We start from the raw sequence: 25455 nt of genomic DNA, 5'->3' as shown, positions 1-25455 counted from the left end.
GGAGAAAAAAGCAACTACTGGTGAAATGGTTGGGGTGGCCTGATAAGTTTAACAGCTGGGTGAAAGCTTCTCAACTCTGTGACATTTAGACGCAAACAAACAAAAGTTATTCCTCCCCGCAAAGACAGAGAAGATGAGCGACGGCAGGTTTTACATTACTTTGCCCAGCAACGCCAGCTCTGCAGTTTTTCCCCAAAACACCAGCTCGAACTTTACAATACAACTAATTAAGCCCTTGGATCTCCGGGGTGCCTGGGAGGTGGGGTTAGTGGAAATACAATACCCACACAGCTGGAACACTATCAACGAAGACATCCCTTTTGAAGTCACCTTTGGAGATATGGCATGGAGTTTCATCCTACGACGAGGTTATTACGCGTCCATACCCGAATTACTGGATCATATGAACAGTATCATAGCTCGTCACCCCAGACCGCCTGAGATGGTCATGAACTACGACCCTGTGGGTAGAAAAAATAGACTTAAATCCGCCGCTTTTACGTATATGTTTTCTACCAGCGGGAGCTAGCTAACATTCTGGGCTTGGGCCCCAAACACAGCGTCCAAAAATTCCCTTTCTCGGCAGACATTACAGGGGGTTTTAATTCCTTGTATCTGTACACGGATATCGTAGAACATCAGTTTGTGGGGGACTTTTCTGTTCCCCTGTTACGTTGTGTGTCCCCGTCCAAGGAAGGAACAACGAGTTTGTCACCATCACCTACGATAAACCTCATTACGTCCCTATCAGTAAACACCACATCGACACCATTACCACTGAAATAAAGACAGATCAGAACAAAAGTGTCTCATTTCGCTTTGGCAAGGTGATCATCAAACTACACCTGCGCCCCCGGAGAGAGGGAGTTTTCTAAAAAAGCAAAACAGTATTATGGCGATCCTAAAAAATTATGGCAACCCCAATGTCTACAGAAAATATTACAAAGCCCAGGCGGGATACGCCCTTCCTGGATATCATGGGGCCCCTGTGATGTATGGGGTAGGCGTGGGTGGAATATTCCGTAGCCTCTTTCGAAAAGCCGTACCGTTTTTGAGGAGGGGGCTAGAGATTATTAAACCACACGTAAAAACCGCCGCTCAAAACATAGCTCAAGACGTGGTAGGTCACGTCTCCCGCGCTGTTCTGGAGAAGGTGGGGAACACAGCTCCACAGGAAGGATCGGAGCTGATGTACATTAAAAGGAGGAAGAAGAGAAAGAGAAATGGGTCATACCCGCAATGCGCAGGTCCCCCGAAACCCTTTAAAAGAAGGGCTTTGACCCGCAGGGTCGGCCATAAGCGAAAGTCCAAGAGGAAGCCTGGGCGAAAGAGGAAACACTCGCCGGCTGATACGAGAGATATATTTTAATCAACATGGCTTTCGTTCACTGCGGGTCTGAAGAATGCACCAAATCCGAACTAGACTTGTTCCAAATAGCCCCTACGCAGACCAGCATTGAGAAAAGCATCTACATCGAGGTGCCACCTCTGTCGGCCGTTATGGAGTCTGCCCCCATTGACTTTTTTATAGCAGGGAATGGCGTAGATTATATGGATTTAAACAACACACTGCTGTGCCTGTGTTGCAAGATTGTAAAGGGAGATGGAACTGAACTCGACGCAGACGCCGAGGTGGGCCTGGTGAATTACCCAGTGGCCTCTATTTTTAGTCAGCTGGATGTCACGCTCGGAGACCGCCTTGTAAGCCAAAGCAACAACTGTTACCCTTACAGTGCCTTTATAGAATCGGTGCTCAATTACAGCAACGACACCCTCGCCACGCAATTTTCCGCTGGCCTCTTTTACAAAGACACTGCCGGACAACAGGAAGAGACAGACTTGGATGGCGAGAATCTAGGGTTTGTGAGGCGTGCAAAGCTGACCGCTCAAAGCAGAACAGTAGAGCTTCTGAGTCATCTACACAGCGACCTGTTTTTTCAAGAAAAACTATTGTTGAACGGAGTGGATGTGAAAATTAAACTGACGCGCAGTAAAGATCCTTTCTGTTTAATGGGCAGCGGAACTGAAGGCTTTAAACTGCGCATTCTATCAGCATCCCTTTTTGTGAAGAAAGTACGGGTGGCCCCGAGCGTTCGTCTGGGGCACGCCGAGGCCCTGCTTACCGCTAATGCCAAATACCCCGTGGACCGTGTGGGAATGAAAATGTTTAGCATCCCTGCGGGCAGCAGGGTCAGTAACCAGGAGAACCTGTTCTTGGGACAGTTACCCAAAATGCTTGTCCTGGGGTTCGTGGATAACGATGCCTTTAGCGGAAGTTACGCTAAAAATCCCTTTCATTTTAAGCATTACGATATTAATTTTGTGGCCTTGTATGTGGACGGTGAGCAGATACCGACCAAGCCTCTGCAACCAGACTTCGAGGCAGGACGCTGCGTGAGAGAATACATGAATCTGGTACAGACGGCCGGTAAACACATGAAAGATCGTTCTCTGTTAATCGACCGTGAGGAGTTTGCACAGGGTTACACCATGTTTGCCTTTGACCTGTCCCCCGACCAGGAATGCGCCGATCACTATTCCCTGATTAAAACCGGGAGCCTAAGAGCAGAAATTCGTTTTGGGAAGGCTTTAACCATTACCGTCAATATGATCGTGTATGCGGTTTTTGACAACTTCATAGAGATAAATCAGAGGAGAAATGTTCTGTTTGACTACATGTGAACATGGACACCGTGCAGCTCTCACGTGTCTTATCAATGGACCCTTACATGAAAAAGAATTTCTTAGACATGTTTCCCTGCGATTGGCTCCCTGGCGGCAAGCTCTCTCAGAGACCCCTAGGTTTGGTGGTCAACACGCATCCACACAACCAACCGGGTGAACACTGGCTTGCCGTGTATCTGGTGGAGCGTAACCTTGGAGAGTTTTTTGACTCATACGGGCATCCCCCAAACAGTGTGTTCTTTCCTAAAAGCATTATGAAATTTTTAAACAAAATGCCACAGACATTGTGTTTCACAACAGACAATTACAAGACCCCAGCTCCGTCGCCTGCGGCTATCACTGCGTGTTTTTCTTACACCATCGTAGCAAGGGTTTATCTTTTGACCGGATTTTAAAATTGTATTCTAATGACTTAGTGCAAAACGACCAGATGGTGATGAATTTTGTAAAAAATAAATTTAAATACTTGGCCATGCCTAGCCTTGCTCAAAGCATGTTTCAACAAGCTCAGACATGCGTATCTTGCAACGCTTTTCATAGTCATGTTACTCAATAAAGCACCCCTGGTGAGGGGTTTAAAGACAATCGATGTTTGGCGTGGTTTTTTTTTAAAAACAAAACACAATGACCCAATTGAGAAATGTTTTATTTAAAGCAAAACATTACCAGTTTAAAAAAAAAAATAGAACGTGAAAAAGATCACAAACTGAGCCATTCGGCTCTTTTAGCCAATTTTCGTTTTTTAGATGGCAAAAAAGGGGTCACTGTTTCTTGGTCCACACCAGTGTCGGCGATCGAGGCCTTGAGGCGTTCCAAAAGATCTCTGTTGGTCGCGTTGCCCATGACTGAAGATGGTATGTTCAGTTCTGCCATGGCATTCATAAACACATCCCATCCTTTAGGTACATGTCTGCTAGGAACATAGCGCGTATGGGTGACGGCCCTGACTAAGTCGAGCATGTTAGAACCATTAACCACAGAGCCTTTGTACACAAAAGACCGTTTATCGGTCCATGAAGAAATGTTTTTATCTTGGCCCAGCTTACTTAGCAATACTGATGCATTTTTCTTATAACGCTTATTCACGTTATCCAACACCTCCTGAGCAACAGAGTCTGAGGTCTTTGGTGTTTCGGAGGTTTTGGCAGTCACACTCTGTTCCTGTTCTGGTAGAAACAGACTTATTTTTCCTTTGTCCACATCGCTCTGCTTCACGTACGTTAGGTACCTTTGAAGCACGGTGCTGTAAAGTTTAGCCTTTTCATATTCACCTAAGTCAGTTCTTTGAAGAACAGATTTCATTTCAGCATCCAGTAAGCGTGTTGCGGTCGTTCTGATATTTTCCTCTGCCGGAGGGGGAGCGCTTAATTGCTCCAACTGCCGGCTGGGCACCAGGTACATTTTTTCTGCATACTCCATTATCGATTAGTTAAAAGCCCCGTTATCAGAGGGATAGCAAAACTTAACAGGGGTCTGATAAACTCCCCAGACTGCTTCACCAGATGCTTCTTTCTTTTAAGTGAAACCCTTTTATTACACAAAGTTTTTATAAGTGTGTGTTTCTTTTTCAGCACACGCACTTGCTTCTGTGTTAAAGGTACGTTTCCTTTTAAGGTGTTGAGCGCTATTTCTGAGATGGCTGCTACTAGATCGTCAGAGGCCAAGCACACTATAGCCCTCCTTTGCTGCAGGGACGATTTGCTAAGTAATTTTAAAAGGCCCAGGTTTCTTTTCACGCAGCTAGACATGTTTTCAGTCAGCAACCCCAGCTGTTAAAAAGGGGCCTGCCAATAATTCATCTCTTTTTATACCGGGCTGTTGTTCTTTTTAAAGTATAAACTGCCAGCCAGTCTGGAGGGAAAAGACCAGTTCTTAGCCTATAAGCTTCTGGGGTGGAAGCATTTAAATCCACCACCAGGTAGCCATAAGACCTTTTGGTAGCATCCTCAAAAGCTTCTAGAAAGAACTGAGCTTTGCCGGGGTACATTTGACGAGCGAGTGTAGCAATTTGTAATCTGTCCCTGGGGTTTTTGAACAGAACCATGTACTTTCTGTTTAGGTTAATAGTGCGACTCTTTTTTCCCTGGCAAAATACGTTCTGAACTATATACATAATGCTCAGGTTCCTGTGATGCACGTACTTGGTAAAGGCTTTCTCGATTTCATCGCTTTCACAAGCGGAGTTCATCAGATCGTCTATGATAATCATGTTCACTTTACTGGTAGGAAACAAACGGTCATCGTCAAAAGCATCAGGCAAACCCTCCACAAAATTGATAAAGGGGTATTTACAAAGCAGTTCTTTATACAGAGGTTGCCAACAACTGTAACACCACACAATATTCTCAGGCGTAACAGACAATGTTTGTTTGGCATTATCCAATACATTTTTTATAAAGTAACTTTTCCCGCAGTTGCTAGGCCCCGCGAGAATTGCAGAAAAGGGGTGTTTCCACCTTGTATCCATTTTTCAAAAGCCGTAGGGCAGGGTTTTAAACCCTTCTCCTAGGACCCTCTTGTTGTAAACGACTTTCTGTGTTTTTTTAAGGGTTTTTGTCTCTATTTGCCACTGATTTTTGTTTCTTACAATAGAGGGTTGGTGCACCTCTATCTTTTTTGAGGGGTTTTCTCGCAGACCCGTGCAATAGTTCAGGACTAGATCTTTCAAACTGTCAAAGTTGATCTTTTCACAGTTTGCTACATACAGGGTAATACCTTTGACCTTCATACAGGCCTTTCCTCCCGACAGTTTATACCCGTATGTTTTTGGGCCTGCCAACACAAACTCGGTGATGTGTTGATCTGGTGGGATCTCGCTCGTGAGGTCCCCTAAATAATCCCCCAGAGGGGGATTCCAGGCCCCCTCCCTTTTCACAAATATCACCGAGTCAGTGTCGTGGTATAGGCACCGCTCTTGCAATCCGTCTAGGAGGCTGTATAGTTCTAAGCGGGCATAAGCGGTGGTGAAACAGGCTATAAAAACATTGGTATTGCCAGAGACAGAATAACGGTCTTTTGCATGCTTCCAAGATACGCACGCTGTTTCATCGTCGATAAACTCACAGGATGAAACCTCGTAGTTGGGGGAAAATAGGTACTGAAAGAGTTTGTCGGGGTCTCTCACGATGCTGATATTAGGTAGGTTGGTTCTTTGGCCGAATTTACCCCACAGAGAATTTAAAAACAGTTTAGCAATTTGGCGTTTAGCGGGGTTTAGCGTGATCTTGTGTCGGCGTAAAAGCACGCCTTCTTTCTGGTAGAAATCGTTAACATACGTATTTTGTTTGTCTTCGTCTGTGCACCAGCTGGGATACCTGAAGCCTCTTGTTTCTGGCGGAGGTGTAATTTTATGTACTCCGAAAAGAGTTCATCAGATTTTTCATTAAAATGCCAGATTTCAGCCACCACGTACCCCTTCGCAATGGCTGCGTTCAATTCCACCGTGCACCAAGTCCCCAGGATGGCCCTCTCCTCATCAGTGTGGGTGCACGTCTCCCGCTGCTCGGTTTCCGCGCAGGTTCGGCATAGCGAGAACATAAGCTTGCCGCCCATTCTGACAGGTAACAATGGGAAAAAGAGGCCTCGTGGGGGGTACACTTTAACTTTTGCAATTCCAAAATAATTTGCAAGGGGTCCAAATTTGTCATAAACTATATTGGGGTGCCCAATAGGGTAGTCTTTGGTTTTGTTTACAAAAGGGTACAAGCTGGTAAAATCATAATAGTGGATTTCTTCGTCGGGCTTAGGTTTATAATATAGACGGATGGCATTCGTCCTCCCCCCAAAAAGAGCATCCCTAGGCATGAGAGGCTGGGGTAACTGGGCTCGGTTTAAAAAGCTCGCAAGCTCCCTGTCTGTTTCTTTCATCACCACCCACTCGTGCTCCCAAAGAGTCCTCACTACAAAACCAAGCCGTTTTAGATAGTCGGTCTTGAGCTGCGTCTTGTAATAAAGAAATCCAAAAGTTGTACCCACCATAGGGTTTTGTGCTTTTTCACAATGACAGGCGACACAGCCATGAAAAAAACACCCATTAAACTCAAAGGCTGTGTGTACCCCGTCAATATTGGCATAACCGTCTAAAAAGTAGGGGCCTACTTGTAGTTCCCCACCCTGTAAAGTGTGCCCTATTTGTATATTTTCTTTTTGAGAGATATACAACAGCCACTGGATAGATGGTGTCGAATATCTCTTTTTCTGTCTGTGATAGTTGTCTGGAGGGAGAAGAGCTACCGTGTTAGGCTCCAAAAACATAAACCTGTACATAGCCATGCAGACGGATGCCAGCGTTATGTACCGGAAAGGATCCATACACAGTTTTATCTCAGTGAATTTACCGGGTTCTCTCTCTACTAGATCGACCTTCTCCGTCATATTCATAATTTCTTTTCTGTATAGGATACAAGCCTGTCTCAAAATTTTTACATCCTGCTGGCAGTAATACGCAAGCTTGTTCTGCAGCTCAAAAGTCTCAGAGCTGTGGTCTTGATACCAGTCAAGAAACTCTGCTTTTTCACTGGGCATCATGCTTTCTACACCGTAGCGCTCCACACCGGGCATAGGCCCCACATAATTTTGATTTTCTAAAGTGTTAAAAAAATGTGGAAAATACCCTTTGCAACCTTCAAATCCCATCACCTGTGGAAGCTTGCTAAGCTTCATGGGCAAGAAGTTTAAAGAGTCTATAAAACGAATGCCAAGGGCCTTAACTTCCACGCACATTAATTTACTACCCTGAGCGATCAATTCTATGCACATCTTTTCCTTCAGTAACTGTCTAACGCAGAAATACGCATCATAACCTTTGGAATTGTGCGCTAGGAACATGTAGTCCCAGAACTCTTTGCCAGTAAAGGTCTTAACAAACATAGAAAGACATTCATCACCCTTAAATTCCCAGGATTTTTCCGGCTTTAGGGACATCGCAAAAATGTAATTGGGAGTGTGCAACCCAGTCTCCTGCATGCATTCAAAATCATAAAAAATATACTTTTCTGATGATTCGGGCTTTCTAAGGCTGCCCATAAAACAGAGGTGAACGTCTACATCTCCAACGATCAAACCCTGACACTGCTTACAGCACCTCCCTTTACACCTGTGCCGCTTGTCCACGTACGCCTGACACTTATCGCACAAAGTTTTAGACAGGCATTCAACTTGGTTTTTTGACGCACAGTTGACATGTCTGTCTAAACACTCTTTGGACCGACAATACAGTTTACAGCTAGGACACCTCCGCTGCACACCCACGTTGTCAGAGCATGTTGCGCTCAAGCAGAGGCGGCAACGATACCTGCAAGAATGGTCGTGACTGTACACTGTGTGGCAAAACTCACAGTAATTTTTTGCTCCGAATAACTTTTTCAGATCCAGAACCCTATAGTAATGTTCATCGTGCAACAGGATAAAATAAGTCTTAGGGTACACGGGGGCCCCCCGTTTTAAAAAAAACCCAGCCACCTTTCACCGCATACACCACCACCTGTATGTTAACTCCTTAATGCTGTTCAAACTTTGCTATGTCACTGAGCATAACCTTTTTTTGATCTGACCACCTCAGTTTCTCGTGCAACTTTCTCGCCTCTGCTAACAATTCCGCATCCGTAGGTTTATGACCGGCCATGACGGCCAAGAGCTTTCCCGCAAAACATAGATTGGTACCGGTGTAAGTCAGGTCTACTAAACATTGTCTCTTTTTATGAATAATCTGACTACTAAGGATAGAATTTAAAACTCTTCGAGCACCCCCACCCCTATTTTTTACAACTGTCACAACGAGGCGCAACATACCATCGAGATGCAATTCTCTATTGCTCTGAAGCAGCTTTGAGGTCTGATTTAAGAAATCCTCAGCGGATAGCTCATCCCTAGTTCTTCTGACCGAAAACAAAGGGTTAGTTAAACGACGGCTCTCTAAACGTAACTGTACGTAATCATCAGGGCCTACCCTACCATTAACGTCATCAAGAACTAGCTGTATCCCTCTGTGTATGGCTTCAGCAGCCTGTTGAGCTGAATTTATTTGCTCAAGATGGACAAAACGAAACTCCTCACAATACACCGACCCCCCAAATCCAGGTAATTCACGTTGCCAACTTCTCACTCTCTCCATATACACCTCTGCATTTTCAGGGTTACTTGGGGGTTCCTCTACGGAACCATCAATGGCATCTTCTACATCAGATACTAATTGAGAGTCAGACTCCGAGACGCCCCCGTGAGGGTCATTGGGAGTAGATGGGAGCCCGTCTAGAGAGCCCTCTGGGGAATTTTCTAAACCAGAGTCTGATTTCGCCTCCCCATTTTCAGACATGCCATTTTGAGAGCCTCTGGTAGGGGGCATCTCTTTTTGTTTTTTTTCCCCTCATTACCTCTTTAGCCCTTTTTAAAATTTTTACAGCGACCCTGGCCTGGAATTTTTTGGCAGCCATCTGTTTATCCCCCAAGCGCCGTCCGCCCTTTTGTTTACACATGAGCTGATGTGCACCCTTGAGGGTACCCCTTTCCATACCTAGTCATGCCTGATCAGAGCCACCCTTTCCAGCCCCCCTTTCTTTTAGGCCCCCTGAGGATTCAGCATCCATCAGTTTTCTGAACAAAGCGTCGTATTTTTTCCAAATCTTTTTAGAATGCCGTAGTTTTAGACCCCCCGAGGATACAGCGTCCATCAGTTTTCTGAATGAAGCATCAAACTCTTCCCAAATACTAGAATATGGGGGATCTTTGTCAGTCCTTAGTTTTTTATTCACAACCCCTAGAGCGCCTGCTCTGGGTTTGTGAATGTGTGTGTTTCTGCACACATTCAGAGCCCCTAGAGTGCCTACTCCGGGTTTGTGAATGTGGACGTTTTCGCTCACAGTTTTCTCAGGGCTTGGTGCGGCGGTGGCCACTGAGGAACTGGAGTTGTGTTTGCATGGTTGCAATACCTTGGCATCGCAGGTGTTTTCAATCCTTGGTTTTTTATTCACAACCCCTAGAGCGCCTGCTCCGGGTTTGTGAATGTGGGCGTTTTTGCTCACAGTTTTCTCAGGGCTTGGCGTGGCGGTGGCCGCTGAGGAACTGGAGTTGCATTTGCATGGATGTTTTTTACCAGAGTGTTTTGTTTTGTCCTTGGGTTTGACGTAAATGAGGTTTGGACTGGGCTGATGCTTCATCTGCACTCTTGTGCTGTTTTGCGTTGTTAAAGGTCTCAAAGCAGATTCCTGGTTCTTTGGTGGTTCTCGGGGAGGGGTCCTTGTAGCTCCCATTACAGCCTTGTCAGAAGGGCTGCATATGCCTGATTGGGGCAGGGGGAAAAAAAAAAAGCATTTTACAAAAACGTAACTTTGCCAGCTTTCTCACCCACACCTATGTATGTACTTAAAATACAAAACCTCATAAATTAACCAGACTAATAGGCAAAATATATTTACTCGGCTTCATCCATCCATCCGTCACTGATACTTGTGAATTTTTCTTTTCAGTTGTCTCTTTCCTTTTTCTTTTGAGCATTTTTACCCTCTCATGTTTTGACCGTGCTGTAAAGCAAACAACATTCTAATAAAACACATGAAACTGTCTAGTAAACTTTAAAATAAAATAAAAAATATCCATTAGGGTGTTTTTTCTATTTAAAAAAGTCATAGCTTTAAAACAAAATAATCCATTTCAGGCTGTACAACAAACACAGGTTTTGAGTTTATTTCTACCACTTTGAAAACAACCCCCACAAATATTTTTTTAAAAAAATACATCTCATTTTGCAAAGTAAAAACCCTGTTAATTGGAAACACACCATCACCATCAGTTTGTAGACATATACTTTTTAAAAACCACCTATGTTTTACACACACACACACACAGAATTTAAAACACTGTTTGCAACAAAATACTTTTCAATAACCCACATGCTTTTAAAAAGACCCCTGGTTGTTCTGGCCCCTGCCCCGCCCCAGCCATGTGTGCTTGGGGTCTTTGGGGTAAAAAAACAAGCCAAAATGTTAGTATTAGCTCCCAAATCCCTATTCAACCTACGTAATACCTGAAGTTATTAAGCACAACTACAGTTAAAAATGGTTTTTACCTTGGCCTGGTGATGAACTGCAAGTTACTGGCTCCATGCTAAACAGATCACACTGCAATAAAGATATGCACCATTATTTACTAAGACAGCATGGCCAATTATATATAATATATATATATATATATTTTCAGAGTTAAAAAAAAAACAGGGAACATACCTCCACTTGCAGTCCAGCAGCAATTCAAGACAGTTTCTGTTGAGACAGTCTCCAAGCTACCTGAGGTTTTTTTTTTTTACACCATCCTAACTCTTTTGTTTCAAAATAGTTAGCAGGTTGATTGGATCACCCTTCCCTACCATTCCCTTTTGTGATCGGGGGTGGAGAATAAGTTTTCTGCACAATTGGGCTGCTTTTCTTTTTTTCTTTTTTAAGTTCAAATACTTTTTGTTTTTTTCCCCTCCTGTAGGGCCTTCTTACAGTAACCATTTCAAGTGAGGGGCCCTTTGCAGATATCAATGAATGTCTTCGGGCTTGTTTTTGTTTTTGTTTTTAAAAACATGTTTCTTTCATGCTTAAAGTTTGGTGGGGTGGGGGTGCTTTCTAGAAAAAGTGCCCCGTGGCCTTCAACCAACTCCTGGGCCATAATTAAACTGGCCTATAGCGTTCCACCAACTCCAGGGGTTATATTTAAACTGTCCAATAGCATCTGCAAACTCCTGAGGTTTTATTTCATTTCATATTAATCAGAACTCACCATCCTCACCCACCCACCTCCCTTACTATGGGTGTACCCACATCAAAATTAACCCTATGGCAACAAGGGTGAGTAATCACAGTCACCCTGGCTATTCAGTGACGGGGGGTCGGGGGTTATTCTGTTGAACTGAACGGGTTTAAGTCAGCTCTATTGTACTCAACCACATGTCTGAACCATTCCTGTTTGTTTTATTGTAAACACATTTTTAGGATATTTTTCCCCCCCCACAACATACATTTCAGCTTTTTTTTTTTTTTTTTGATGTAAATGGGTCTCTCTTACACAAAAGACACAAGAACTAGGTTCTCACAAACAATTTTTTTTTATTTAAAAGACATACAGCTCCTTGAAAACAAACGAAGATGCTTCATTAAAAAAAGAAAGAAAAAAAAAACTTTAAGCTCCCTTAAGGGCCAGAGACCTTTTAACAGAAATACAAATAGACACAAAGCCCTTTTCAATAGATTTTTTTTTTTTACTTATTTTACTTACTTTTACCAAGTTTTATATCGCATGTTTGGCCCCTCACCATTTTCTAACTTAATCCTTTTAAATTTCTTACAAATAGCCTTTTTCTTAAGCAGGGTTCTGTAACTTTTTGTGCGGACCAGACGGTCAATATAACGCTCTAAGCAGGCATCTTCCGGTTTGGTCATTTTCTTTAAAACATGGTCAGGGTCTCCACTGAATTGCACAGCATTTATCAAGGTCACCCCTTGTGCTAAATGTTCTTGGGTTAGGCACAGACATTGCATAGCATAACCTATGGCAATAACAGCGTTTAATAAGCTTTCCAAGCACAGCTCAGCACACAGGCCCCGGAGCTTGCAGTTTATATCCACTGAAGTCCAAGTCACACAGTCATGGTGCCGCTGGCCTGGTGCATCTATGACACAGCCCTCACAATCTTCAAAAAGCTTTTCCCTAAGACAGTGATTAAGAACAGAATAAACAGCAACGCGTACAATAGTCCACATGACTTTTTTACGCTCACGACGTGGCACTGGCTCAGTCAGTTCCAGGCCAAGCCTCCTCCTAAACTCCTCATAGCCATCATCCTCGGAATCCTCTTCAACATTTTGTATCAGCGTTGAGCAAAAACAAGGTGGGCCTGGTTCATCTTCGCTGCTTGGTGCAACGCTGTCCAGGGTCTCCGGGTCCTCTAGAAAGCCATCGTCGAACTGTCGAGAGATTTTTTTTTTTTTTTTTAGAAAAGAAACAGCGTAAGCACCCCACTGCTTGGTTTTTGATTTACACAATCCCTGGTTCCTAGCCCTGTTACACCCCCCAACCTCGACCGTCACCTCTTAAGCATTCATTTACCTGAGCGTTGTCTCTTCCGTTCATCTTGTCCACTAGTGACTTCCCCGAGCTGCGATTACCTTCCTCCTCCAGGGGGGTGGACAACAAGAGGCCATCACACTCATCGCGGGGCCCCACAAGCGGCTCGGTTTCAGGGTCCGGGGTATCCATCAATGGCTGGGCCAAAGGGCTCCCCTCAATCACCCCCTCCTCCTCCTCGGAACTGTCGCTGATGTAGCGCTTTCTCCGCGGTTTGTCGAAGGCCCTTGGGGCTAAAACAAAGTCCGAAGTTCTCATGGGATGGTGAAGGAGTCCATGTTTCCACGATTTGTAAAACATGTGCTCTTGGTAAAAGACAGCCTCTTCCGCCCAACGCTGGGACTTATGGGGTGATGGTGCTGCACTCTGATTGGCAGAGGGGTCACACGCCCCTCTTCTGGGCGGTTCACCCCGTCCCTGAACGTGCCCTATTTTGGTCAAATCTGGTCTCCGGGCGGCCTGACTGGTAGAGGTCGGTGGGAGGACTCATTAGAGGGGTCACACGTGAATCGTTTCCGGTCAGGTCACCCCACCCAGGAACTCATCCTGATTGGTCAAATCTCCTCTTGGGGAGGTCCTACGGGGCGAAACCCCTCTTGATTGGTAGAGGGTTAGGGGCGGAGTTGTTAGAGGGGTCACAAGACCCACTTCCGGATGGGTCACCCCTGCTCCAGAACTCGCCCTGATTGGTCAAAGCTCCTCTTGGGGGAAGTCCTACAAGGGCGAAACCCATCCTGATTGGTAGAGGGCGGGGGGAGGAGTTGTTAGAGGGGTCACATGACACCTTGCTTCCGGTCACGTGGCAGCCTTGACCCCAGAAGTAATACCCCAGATGGAGGGCGGGACTTTCAGTCAAGGGGGCGGGGTCAAAGGGCGGGGTCAAGTGGTCAAGGGGCGGGGTTAGGGTTTGATTGACGGTAGGGCCCTTATACTACTTATACAATCCTATTTGTTTCATTCTTATTAAATTCTAAGACTTTTCCATAATGTTTTTTGTTTGGAATGACTAAAAAAGCAGATTTATGGGGTAAAATTCTGATCCCACTGAAATAAATGAGAGTTTTGCAATTGACTTCAATGGGGCCAGGATTTCTCTCATTCTATAAAACACAGAAATACTCTACATAACCCTAATTGACTTTGATGGTATTACCAGTCTAAAGCTGTTGTTGTAGAGTTCTTAAATACATCATACCAGTGTCTCATATGCCTTGCAGCTAGTATTTTAAAAAAAATGAATTTGAATGTAATGCAATGCACAGTTTATTATTCAACTCACCAAAAAGATCATATTAAAAATATCTGGGGCTTTCCCAAGTCTGGTCCCTGGAATCTCCTCTGGCCTGCTGCAGTTGCGCTCCATCTATGGCAAGTCTATTGGAGGGGATCCTGCAGGGCCTTGTGTCTCAGGGAGGTTTCTCTGGATATGTTGGAGGGTCTGGAAGTTCCTGATTTCCTCCATACACCCTGTTTTTCATTGGGCCCAATGTGTGTGAATATTATTATGATTATTAATTGGGACCCAATCCTGATTTCACTGAAGTCACTGTGAGTTTTTCCATTGGCTTTAAAGGGACTAGGATTTGGCCATAAACATGTACCCATGAGAACTCCTAAAGTGTATTGCCATGGGAACTGAAGCACCACCAGATATTAAAATCCCTTCTACATTTGAAATCACATCATATTAATGGATATTTCACAGACAATTATTAACCATCTCATTTCATCCCAACCAGGCTTTTCACAAACAAATCAAATCACAGACAAGTCATATTATGACCAAAAGCGCTTTTCCCTTTTTTGACTCTTCGGTACCTAATTTTCTTGCATTAACCACATTATTTTTTTAAGTGAAGCTTTTCATGAAAGATTTTTTAATTTTAGAAAATCCTATTTATTCATGAATCTGCAAATGTTTCAAGGAAATATTTTTGATATTACAAACCAAAATATCTTTAAAAGAAAAAAATATCAAGGGTTGTACTTATGAATGAGAAAAAAAAATCTTGGTTTGCAAAAGAGTTTGAAAAAAACAACAACTTTGCTTATCTTTGACTTTGTGGCATAGATATGCTATAAATAATATACTTTTATAAACACATTGTTGCAAGGATGAAAACTGCCAAAGGTATTTATGCTGTAACTGGGAATACATACAATGTTACAATTTGTACACTTTGGATGGATTGTTGTTTATCTTGTTGGAAGTAACATAAGGGAACAAATTCCTACTTGGTCTATAATAGGTATAATTATTATAGCACAGACTTACTACTAGACCTGGATGAATGCTGTGGAATTTGAGGTTTTGTTAGCTTCAGCAATCTTAAAAGATTTTGTGAACTGCCAAAATGAATTTAGACTATTTTGTGATTCCTTCCCCCTGACCATCAGCAGAACTCATGGGGTTGTTTATTTGAGAGATTCAGTTACAGGCTACATTCTTCTACCAAGGGAAGGTGATATTCAAACAATGAAGGAAACTATGAAAGATACATTTGTACACAGCTGCTCTTTTATCCAGGGACATGAGTAATCAAGACAAAACTAGTGACCAAGTTGCATTACAGATGAGTTAGTTGCAGGGCTGCAATGCAATTGATGAGAAACACATAAGACTAGATTCTCCAGTACAGTTATTCTGTTTTGAGACACTCTAGCAGCACAAAATACTACTAAACTGGGCTTAATTGGCCACTTGAAGATGCTTAACCCCATCTTCCCATACCAAGCCAGCATAGGACTAACCTCAAGTAACAGAAGTTGCAAAAATGGATTAGTGTCAACTTTACTCCTCCCCTGCATTCACTCTTATGTCGAGTGCAGCTTGGTCATACCAGAGAATCTGGGTCCCTCCATGGATTGCGTTTTTTTAAAATGTAGTAAATGAAAGAGTTAGGGCCATGATGAAAGCTTCCAAATCACACTTCAGGCTGCTCTATGCTGGAGACTGGCCAGCTGCCCAATGTTTGAGGAGGGCCAATACCTACTCCAGACTTGTGCCAAGCACGTTCAGCCTGATAGGAGAATTTGGCCCAAAGCTATATCATACCATCAGGTTTTAGGAAGACCCCAGTGTTACATTTGAATCCATGAAAATGTATATATTCAATCTAGTATATTACTGTGGAAAAAACATTTATATTATTTTCTGTTGTGGTAGCTCCTAAGAACCTCACAGAGGGTGTAAGCCCCCATTTTACCAGGCACCAAGCACGCACAAAACCCATCCTTGTTCCAGAGAGCTAATGATCTAGGATTTTGTTAACACAGAACAGGTGACTAAGAAGACAAGGTAAGAGTAGAGACAGGTATGTTTTAATAAATTAGCAGACAGTGGTCTCAAATGCCCATCTGCCTAACCAAAGCTATGGTAAATAACTTCTCCACTAAACATTTGCTACAAAAGTGCACTCCAATCCAGTGGGAAAAGCCTACTGTCAGATAATATGTTATCACAAAAACTTTTCTTCTATTTTAATTCCAAGTGTCTGCAGGGTGGAACAACCTATATCATGAGGGAATTACTATGTGTTGGTAACTTTTTAACTTTGAGTTCTGAGGACAGACACCAACTGAAATTTTCCTAATCTAGCCCCAATTTCCCATGAAGGAACTGGTGCTGAGATATCATTCACACATTTCCGACTGTAGCTGAGATCTGTTAATTATAATGGACACATACTGCCTCATGCACTGCCTAAGTTGTTTTCATTCTATTTATGCTAGTTTCTTTCAGCCCCTAGCCTCAGTCCAATAATAAACCCACCTGGTCATTTGTCATTCAGGCCATACAATCAAGTCTAAAAATTAGTACTGAGGGGGAAGCATAGAGATATAAAGTCAAATCTACATTTCAGATAACAAATTTCCTACTTTGATACAGCTGGGCAAAATTGTCAAAAATATTTTATTTGAAAAAAATTCACAAAATGTATATTCGTAGATCATTTGTCCAGTTCTATAACATGGGTGAATGATAGAGAGAAAGCGTGGGATGTTTTGTTGAAAAATATAGTGAAGTCCGTCAAATTATTCAACAAATATTATTCAACCAGTGCTACTTATTGAAGAAACAGCCCACGGATTCACAATGTGATTTAATGGAAACTGCTTCATTTTACTACATGCAAAAATTAACCCTCTGCAAGAAACCTCTTCAATACGCCCAGCTATGTAAGTAGCTTTTCACTAGTGAAAATGAAAAGTGATTGAATGCTGATATTATATTTTCATACAATACTCCTTGTGTAGACAACCTACGTCAGCCTAGGAAAATCTCTGACAAAAATTGCAGTATCATGCAAAATCTAAGTTTTAATTTTTGTTTAAGGTTCTAATGTTTCTGATTTAGAAGGCAGCCTATGAGACTCATGAAAGGTGTCTCTTTATTGTCTCCAGCTATACTGACTGAAACAATAAATAACAAGAGATGAGTTGTTTGAAGTTTTGTTATAAATTATGACAACTGTTACGCAGCATTTATATGAGTAACATACCAGATACTTCTAGCACGTGGAATTTGTTCAGTGTAGCTGGATGTGGTTGGGTATGTGCTAAGATGTCAGTCATATACTTAAACAAACATTGCATCGTTTAACTGCTTCTTTTTAACTTCCAATGGAATCTATGCATTTCTCCCTGGTTCTTTCCATCATGGAGTGCCTCAAGAGTCCATCCTTGGCCCTCTTCTCCATGTATCCTCATCTTCTGGGACATTTCATTTATAATTTCAACACTGGTTAGCCCCTCTAGTTGTGACACAAAACTTGCATTTCCCTCAGCTAGTTTTCTGAGCTTTTCCCCATCTATATGTCTGTCTTGTCAGAAATTGGCTACTCCACACTAATAGCGTCAATGAGAAAAAGCCTCTTAATAAGTCAAATTCCTCTTTATTCCATTTCTCCTATTCTGCCAGCATTCACCTTAATTCAGACTTGATCACAAATCATGAACCTGTCCTTGGTCCCCTTTTCTTCTCCCTCTACCCCTTACCACTGGGTAAGCAGCCAACACATATTCAACTACCATCTCTATGCTGATGACTCAAAGATCTACCTCTCTACTCCACATCTGTCTCCTTCCGTCCAAACTAAAAGCTCAGCCTCTCTCTCTGACATCTCCTTGTCCAAATCTAGCAGTCAGCTCAAGCTAAATGTGGCTAAAACAGAGCTCCTTCCCCGCAAGTCTTGCCCACTACCTCCTTTCTCAATCATTGCGGACAGCACCACTATCCTGACAGTCACTAATCTGGGCATAATCTTCAATTTGACACTCTTTCTAGGTCCACAAATCTAGGCTATATCTATATCTTGCCAAATTTTTTTCTGCATAACATCTAAGATACAGCCTTTCCTAACTAGCCAGGCTGCCAAAACTCTGTGACAAGCTCTCATAATCTCGTATCTCAATTACAGCAACATCTTGTGCTCTGGCCTTGACAAATGCAATCTTGTCCTATTCATAGCCATTCAGAATGCTGCTGCAAAGATCATTTTCCTGGCCATTTGTTCTGATCATGTCACCCCTCTCTTTGAATCCATCCACGGGCTCTCTTTTTTCTACTGCTTTAAACATAAGATGCTTGTCTTGACTTTTAAGGCCCTTCAGCCAGTCCCCATCCTACTAGTCATCTCACTTTAGCTATCAAGCTGTGGATGCTCACCTCTGAACAGGCTCCAATGATGCCAGCTTCCAGTGCCCACTTGTTAAATCTTCAGACACACACCTTCATGCCTTCTATGCTGCCCCATAAATATCTGCAAAGCTTCCTCATTATCCACCTTCAGATACCTCTTCATAGCTCCACTTTGCCATGATGCCTGCCTAAAACTTGACAATGGCTAGGCTGCTATCCAGTGGAGAGACCACTGGATATCATGCTGACCAATATTGTCTCATTGTTTTCTTGTATTCCCCTGGGTGTCTGTATCCATCTATTGTCTCTTGTCTTGTACTTAGATTGTACGTTCTTTGGGGCAGAGACTGTGGGGTTGTTTGTTTTTTTTTTGTGGTTGTGGACCATGACTAGGACTCCTAGGCACTACCATAAAAACAAATTAAATAATAATAATAAAACCACCACCAGCCAAGGAAGCTTATTACGTGCACTTTGCTGGAAATATTATGTTTGGTTCCAACAATATATATTTAGCATATGGACAATGTAGCATGGTATTCACCTTGCATAATTGAAATGAGGTTTGAGAGTGAAGACCTTGGGTGGGGGTGGAGGGAGAAATTTCCTCCTTTGAGTTTTATATTGTTTTAAATATACCTGCAATTTAGTGCAATACAGTCCATTCCAAAAGCAAAATATGTTGCCCTTCAGAAGTATTGTTCCGAGTCTCTGACAGAGAGGGTTTAACAGTACTCAGAGAGGTGACTCCATAGGATAGGAAATTATTCTGAACTTTGTGGTAGAGTTTTAACAAGGAATTCCTGGGGACTGCCTCCAAAAGCCACTTCCAGCACATCACTGCATCCAGATCCTACCACCAAAACATCTACAATGTTTTCACCATTCAGTGGTACAATGAGCTTTGCCATCCATTGTGTGACTAAGGCAGTGAAAAGGCCAGAACCTTGAAAACTGAGACTTGCCTTTCCTGTTATTTTGCCATCTGTTAGTGGAATGAGGTGGAAACTTGATATGCTTTCAAATATGAACTGATCATCTGCATTTCAAACCTGGCAACAGCATGTGTGAATTAGCTGACTGAGAACAGGCAAAACAATATGTATGGATTAGCGACAGGAACCCATTTGCAATTCCTATGTCTTTTCAAACAGCATTTTTCAGAGATTGCTCATGTGAGTTTCACGTCTGCAGCTTTGGTTTCTTATTAAAATTAACATAAATCAAAGGAAAAAGAAAAATGCTCTCTTTTGAAGCTTATGTTGAACATAATGAGAAAAATATGAATTCTAAGTCCTGATACATTTGAGTAGCTTTGTTGTTAGAGATGGGGGTGGGCAAGGAGATTTTTGATTGGAGTTAATAAGATATTATCAGACAAAACAAATATTTGTAATCTTTGCAGTAAAATGAATGTGTATTGTCATCATGTTTTACTTCTGTTTTCTTTGATTGCTGAGAATTACAGCAATTTAACATAACTAGGTTTTGCTTATTCTCAGTCAGCTATACCCTTGCAAAAGGATCATTCAACTGCTTCTGGAAATAACCTGTAGAAGTGGAGTTCTGCAGGTGTTAGAAATGTTTATGGATGAATCCAAACTAAGCTGCAAACCAGATGTTGTTTAGCTTAATATCTGATCTTTGAAAGCTTTGAAAGATTTTCTGAGCAGATTTTTTTTTAATGTATCTAAATAGCGGCACATAAACTTGTCTCCATAAAATCAAGAAGTTTCAACTGGAGAAAAAAAGGCTCACAGTTATCAGAGGGAGACCCCAGCAAATGGGCCAATGCATCATAGGGAGTGGGGAAAAGTTCATTGGCTTTTGCTTTTGAATGTCAACACATATTGAGGGATAAGACGGAAAAAGCTTGTTTTTTTAAATTAATATTTTGTGGATGTCTGAACACAGCAGATACAAAGATAAAGTAACATCCTAAATCTTATCATGTCTAGTTTTTAAAAACCGATCTCCTGTAGCAGGGAGCAGCAGTAGCACAGAAGAAGGGAGTTGCAGTATCTCCAGTCACTGCCATCTGGCTGCTTCCTTACTCCTACAATTTCCTGCATTAGGAACCTTCTTAGCTTTATAGTCCTTTAAGCCTTGGAAATGTCACCTAGCACATTACCTCTGTTTCTGGTTAAAGAGAAAGAAACAGTAACCCCAACTGGTCCCTTCAGGTGACACCTGTTGGTTTCAATGACCAGGATTTCCAGCACTGAAAATGCCAAGGGAAAAGACAAAGTCTCCCATTTTGACATTTCCAATATTTTTCTTTTTTCACTCAAACAATTTGCCAAAATTTATTCAAATTAACCTTCACCCATAACTAGAACTGAACCAACCTCATATTAGAGGTCTGTTAAAAAAGGAACACACACACACATACACACACACACACAATTTGCACCCCTACACTCTGTACTTCTTGTGTTTTGCTGGAACCAGAAACTGAAATATTTTGAGAGAGGCTGCTCTTGCACTATTCCTTTCCTGGCTGTAACCAGGAAATACTGGAAGTCTTACAGGAAAGCCTGTTCTTGCCCGATTTCCCAAAGCAGAGGCTTGAATAAGTCTCAAAAAAGCAAATAATTATCCAAAAGTTATCTTAACTAAACCTACAGCCTTTTTTAGGATCACCCTTCACTAGCTATTCCATAAACTATATTTTCTGTCTTGGATTACTGACTAATGCCGATAGTGTATCTTGACATTCATCTGGAAAGAATTTTCAAATGTACCTAAATTACTTAGGAACCTAGATGCTTTTTTTTTTTTTTTTAAACAGTGACTTTGGCACTTTCAATGCAACTAAGGCACAAGGGGCCACATTTTTAAAGGTATTTAGGCCCCTAAAGATGCAGATAAGCAATTTTGAAAATATCACTAGGTGCCTAGACACCTAACTCCCAATGAAAAATCCCAGTAGCAACCTATATGACTCTTTCAAAATCTGGCCCCTATGTACTTAAGTCACTTTTGAAAATGGGATTGTTACCCCATTTTGACCCAACTGGCTAGTCAGAGTTCGGGCCCTAGGGATGTCCCAGCTGGGAGTAGAAAATAAGGATAATCTGGTGTTTTTGTTGCCGCAGTCTTGTTTATTTACAAGGAATGTGTAAAGTCCTGTTTCTCTGACTGCAGGAGGAATCAAAACCAAAAGGAGCAGTTTCTTAGCTTACAGGCCCAAGCTTTGTTCAGCCAGAAGCCTTGACCCAAACCTCCCTCTAGGCTTCTTCAGAGTCACACCAGGCAGCTGCTTGGCTTTCTTGCTCTGGCCCCGAGTCTCTGTAGCTGTGTGTGTTCTGACCCTATCTCCCTCTTTCTCACACACACACCTCTTACGTAAGCAGTATATTCAGCAAAACTCCTGCATCCACTCAGTACAAAACTCCAAGGAGGGCTCACAACCCCTTGTGTCTTAGGTGGGAGGGCTTGTGATTAACTTATCCAGGCAGTTATGTTAATTGAAGAGTAAGTTCATGTCCTGTCTCAAAAAAGAGGGTTGATCCATTTAGTCACCAGTACCACTCAGTATAACAGGATTTAGGCACCTAAATCACTTAGGCACTTTTGAAACATTTATCCTGACTGGCTAATCTGTTCTGGAGGCACAAGAGAACATTCTGGGAGCGTATTTATACAAGTAGATATCGCACCACTAAAAACATTAGATTTGATCCTCCATAGCGATGTGCAACACTAGGAATTAGGAATAGCAAAAAATATCTTGGATAGATTTTATGCTATTTTAAAAACTCTAGTGCTAAAATAATTAATGAATAAATCTCAATATAAGATCCCTAAAATAAGCATGAGCATGAGAACACACACACAATTCTCATTACCATGTGTGCCTCATAAGGTCAGATTATCTGCTGTCACCCAGATCTGTTTAATGCAGCAGAGGAGGGTGCCCGTTATAGCTACCCCATTCCCTGCTCAGCTCCTCCTCAGCCACAACATAGGTTAAAGCAGTACAGGAGCTGCTCTACCTCATGCCAGCTGTCAACTATCTCCAAGGGACTGTCTGTGCGGTGTTCTGGCTACCCCAGCAACACTCTGGCCAGGCTCTCTTCCCATCCCTGTGGACTCCCTACACAGTGTGATGCCGAAGGAACCAGCTGCACCAGCTCCCTGCTTGCAGAAGACTCCTCCAAACTGGAGGAAATCACCAGTTGGGGAGATGTGGGTCGCTTAGATTCCCCTCACACTGCCTGAGCAGATCAGGGCAGTGAATCCAGCCCAAGGTGCCTAGGTAAAATAGTGATAGGTCTATTAGAAATACAAGGAGTGATGCAGGATGGCAAGGAAATACCCTAAATGTTCATCAAACTGAGGTCTGCATTCAGGTTTATTCCTTTAAACAAAAAGAAAAGGAGTACTTGTGGCACCTTAGAGACTAACCAATTTATTTGAGCATAAGCTTTTGTGAGCTACAGCTCACTAAGCTCACGAAAGCTTATGCTCAAATAAATTGGTTAGTCTCTAAGGTGCCACAAGTACTCCTTTTCTTTTTGCGAATACAGACTAACACGGCTGTTACTCTGAAACCTTCCTTTAAACAGGGGATCAGAGGTGTTTTTTCTAAGTCCTATTGTTTTTTATATATTTTCCTGCTGCAGTCTAGTCCAAAGTACTTCAGATAATGCTGAAATCCTGTACATTTTACTAGGTGGATATGTTTTTTAGTCTCTTTTGGTGAAATATTGCATTCGTAGGCTCTCCCTGCATTCACTGGGAGTTTTACCTGAGGAAGGCCTGCATATTTTGGCCCTTTTTCATTATTTACATTTTTACTTTCTTCATCAGTTCTTCAATAGCTAACTTAAAGCAAACAGTGATCTCCCTGATTGCGACGCTTCAGCCACCCACATTATATATATTGCACTGCTCCTGACAGTCATAAAAATCACAGTGGATAGCAAAGTCAGAGCACATTGGGCTAGCCCTCACTCAATGTACTGCTGAAAAGCACCAAGGTCACCTTACAGAGTATGACCAAAATCATCTTATATCAGTCACATTAAGCAAGCAGACAATCCAGATCAAAGGGCACCAGAGACCAATATTTAGCGTTTGCAAGATGTAGCCATTCGTAACATAAATGTTTCTCTTCCTTCACCTATGTCAACAATTTCAATGAAAGTTTTATATACTTTCACAATAGCAAGACAAAACCTAGCTTCACACTGAGATGTGTAACAACAGAACCATGAGATGGATTAAACTAAAAGCACTGACTCAGCTTCCTTGTCCTTTTTACAGCTGAAAAAATTGTAAAATCTCAAACCAACAGTAATTAACCTGTATAGCAATGAAAGAAACTAGTGCGCTGTAAATAAATGGCATGCATGGTATAATGTACTGTACTAACGTAGATAGATACTCAGAAAGTATTAAAACAACCTACCTCATTCAGACACAGAAAACCTTTCAGAACAACTTTCTGAGTTTGTTTCCATGTAATGTTAGCTGTATGCTAACAAACCCTAACCAGAACCTCCACTCCGTTGTTTTCACCCTTATTATTGGGAGAGCTGATTGTGCTGCTGAGCGTAAAAAAGGTTGCCTAACAACATTATGCCTATCATTATAAACCTTCATTTTCAAATTGCCTATAGCTTTGACAAACTTTAACCATTTAGGTTGAAATTTGCTGTCCTTGGTCTCTCCTCAGGCTGGATATATATATATATATTTTTTTTTCAATTGAGAGAAAATAGTTCAGCTATTTTTAAGGAAGAACCTACTTCCTATAAGATGTTTTGCCAATGTTAATGTTTTTTCCATCTGTTTTTTGAAGAGTTTGAGTGTTTTAATGGTGTATAGCTGGAGCTTATAATTTGGCAGAGAGACAGTCTGAAGGTCAAAAAGATGTCTTTTGCTGTCCCCATGAAAATCCATCCTGATCGGGCTGAGTTATAAACTATGGAAGAATCCCAGTTTGCATGTGCGTAGTAGAAATTGTCATATGTTTGCTGAATGTTCCAAATGTACTGTTGATGCACTCAGGCTCCTCAGTGTCTTATATTTTATTAATGCAATATGTGTAGGACTAGAAATCCAGACAAACTTTCTTTTGCATATCATAGATTTTTGTTTTCTTAAAGCAATTAAAGCAACAGCAAAATATTACTAAAAAAGAGACAGAAAAAGAGGGATAACCAGTCTCAGATGTGTTTCATACTAAACTAGTATCTTTTGTACATCTTAATAGGATATTAATGTTTGGTGGGATTGCTCACTGGCCCTGCATATTAACTTCACTAAAATTTAAGCTCCAGGGGCACAGCTGGTATAAATCAGCAGTATTTAGTCAGTTGAGTTACATCGGTTACATTAGCTGATTTTCTTTGTGTTCACTACTCAGGCTTATGCCATTATTTCAGCTATTATTTTAAAGTAGGTACTGGATATTTTCTAAGATGCTACTGCAGTCCTAACTGACTGAAAAGGGGCTCAGCCCTGAATTTCTTACACATCTAAAATCATCACTGGTCAATAGGAGCCTCGGTTGTGCATGCTTGATCACTTTGCTTCATCCTAAGAAGAGTTCAATAGGAGTAAAATACAACAAACAGCTGAAAAACATGTCATTTCTGCATGATTTTTCTAACTTTAAAAACACAAGGAGTCATTTTAAAATGTTTGAAGACAGAGTCCTAATAAACCTCTCAAATTTTATGACAAGTTGGACCATGGCGTTTTAGAAAGGATTTGGTTTGGATTGTTAAACACTCTATAAGCAGAACGCTATCTTGGGTTTGTTAACTCTAGTAGTGCTATATTTGGACTGGAAAGTGGTCATGGGTGAGTATGAATAACCATTAGAAGGCAAGTTAAAAGTCTCAAATAGATGATATTATATTCAAGGAAGAAACAACTTGAAAGTATCTGGGCAAATTTCCACGTTGCCTGAAGCAACACTTTTTCCCATGACATCAGATTCAAAACAACCACTATATTATAGCCCATATGTTGATTAAAGAAAAATCCTAGCAGTGCAGAGGCATAGACCAGCC

At 41.9% G+C, this 25455-nt stretch overlaps 2 long non-coding RNA genes across 2 annotated transcripts in view; both read right to left on the bottom strand.

The window, feature by feature from the left end:
• LOC141986376 (uncharacterized) overlaps positions 1-25455 on the bottom strand; it is a 170165-nt gene that overhangs the window by 31927 nt on the left and 112783 nt on the right. The window lies entirely within an intron of this gene.
• Positions 9111-23972, bottom strand: LOC141986377 (uncharacterized). The gene is made up of 3 exons (XR_012639271.1): positions 23844-23972; positions 10748-10799; positions 9111-10202 (listed from the first exon to the last, which is right to left on the bottom strand). It is a non-coding gene; the product is annotated as an uncharacterized LOC141986377 (long non-coding RNA).

The sequence above is a fragment of the Natator depressus genome, chromosome 4 (genome assembly GCF_965152275.1).
Source record: "Natator depressus isolate rNatDep1 chromosome 4, rNatDep2.hap1, whole genome shotgun sequence".
In the NCBI taxonomy this organism is placed as follows: domain Eukaryota; kingdom Metazoa; phylum Chordata; order Testudines; family Cheloniidae; genus Natator; species Natator depressus.
This window is presented reverse-complemented; position numbering and strand designations above follow the sequence as displayed.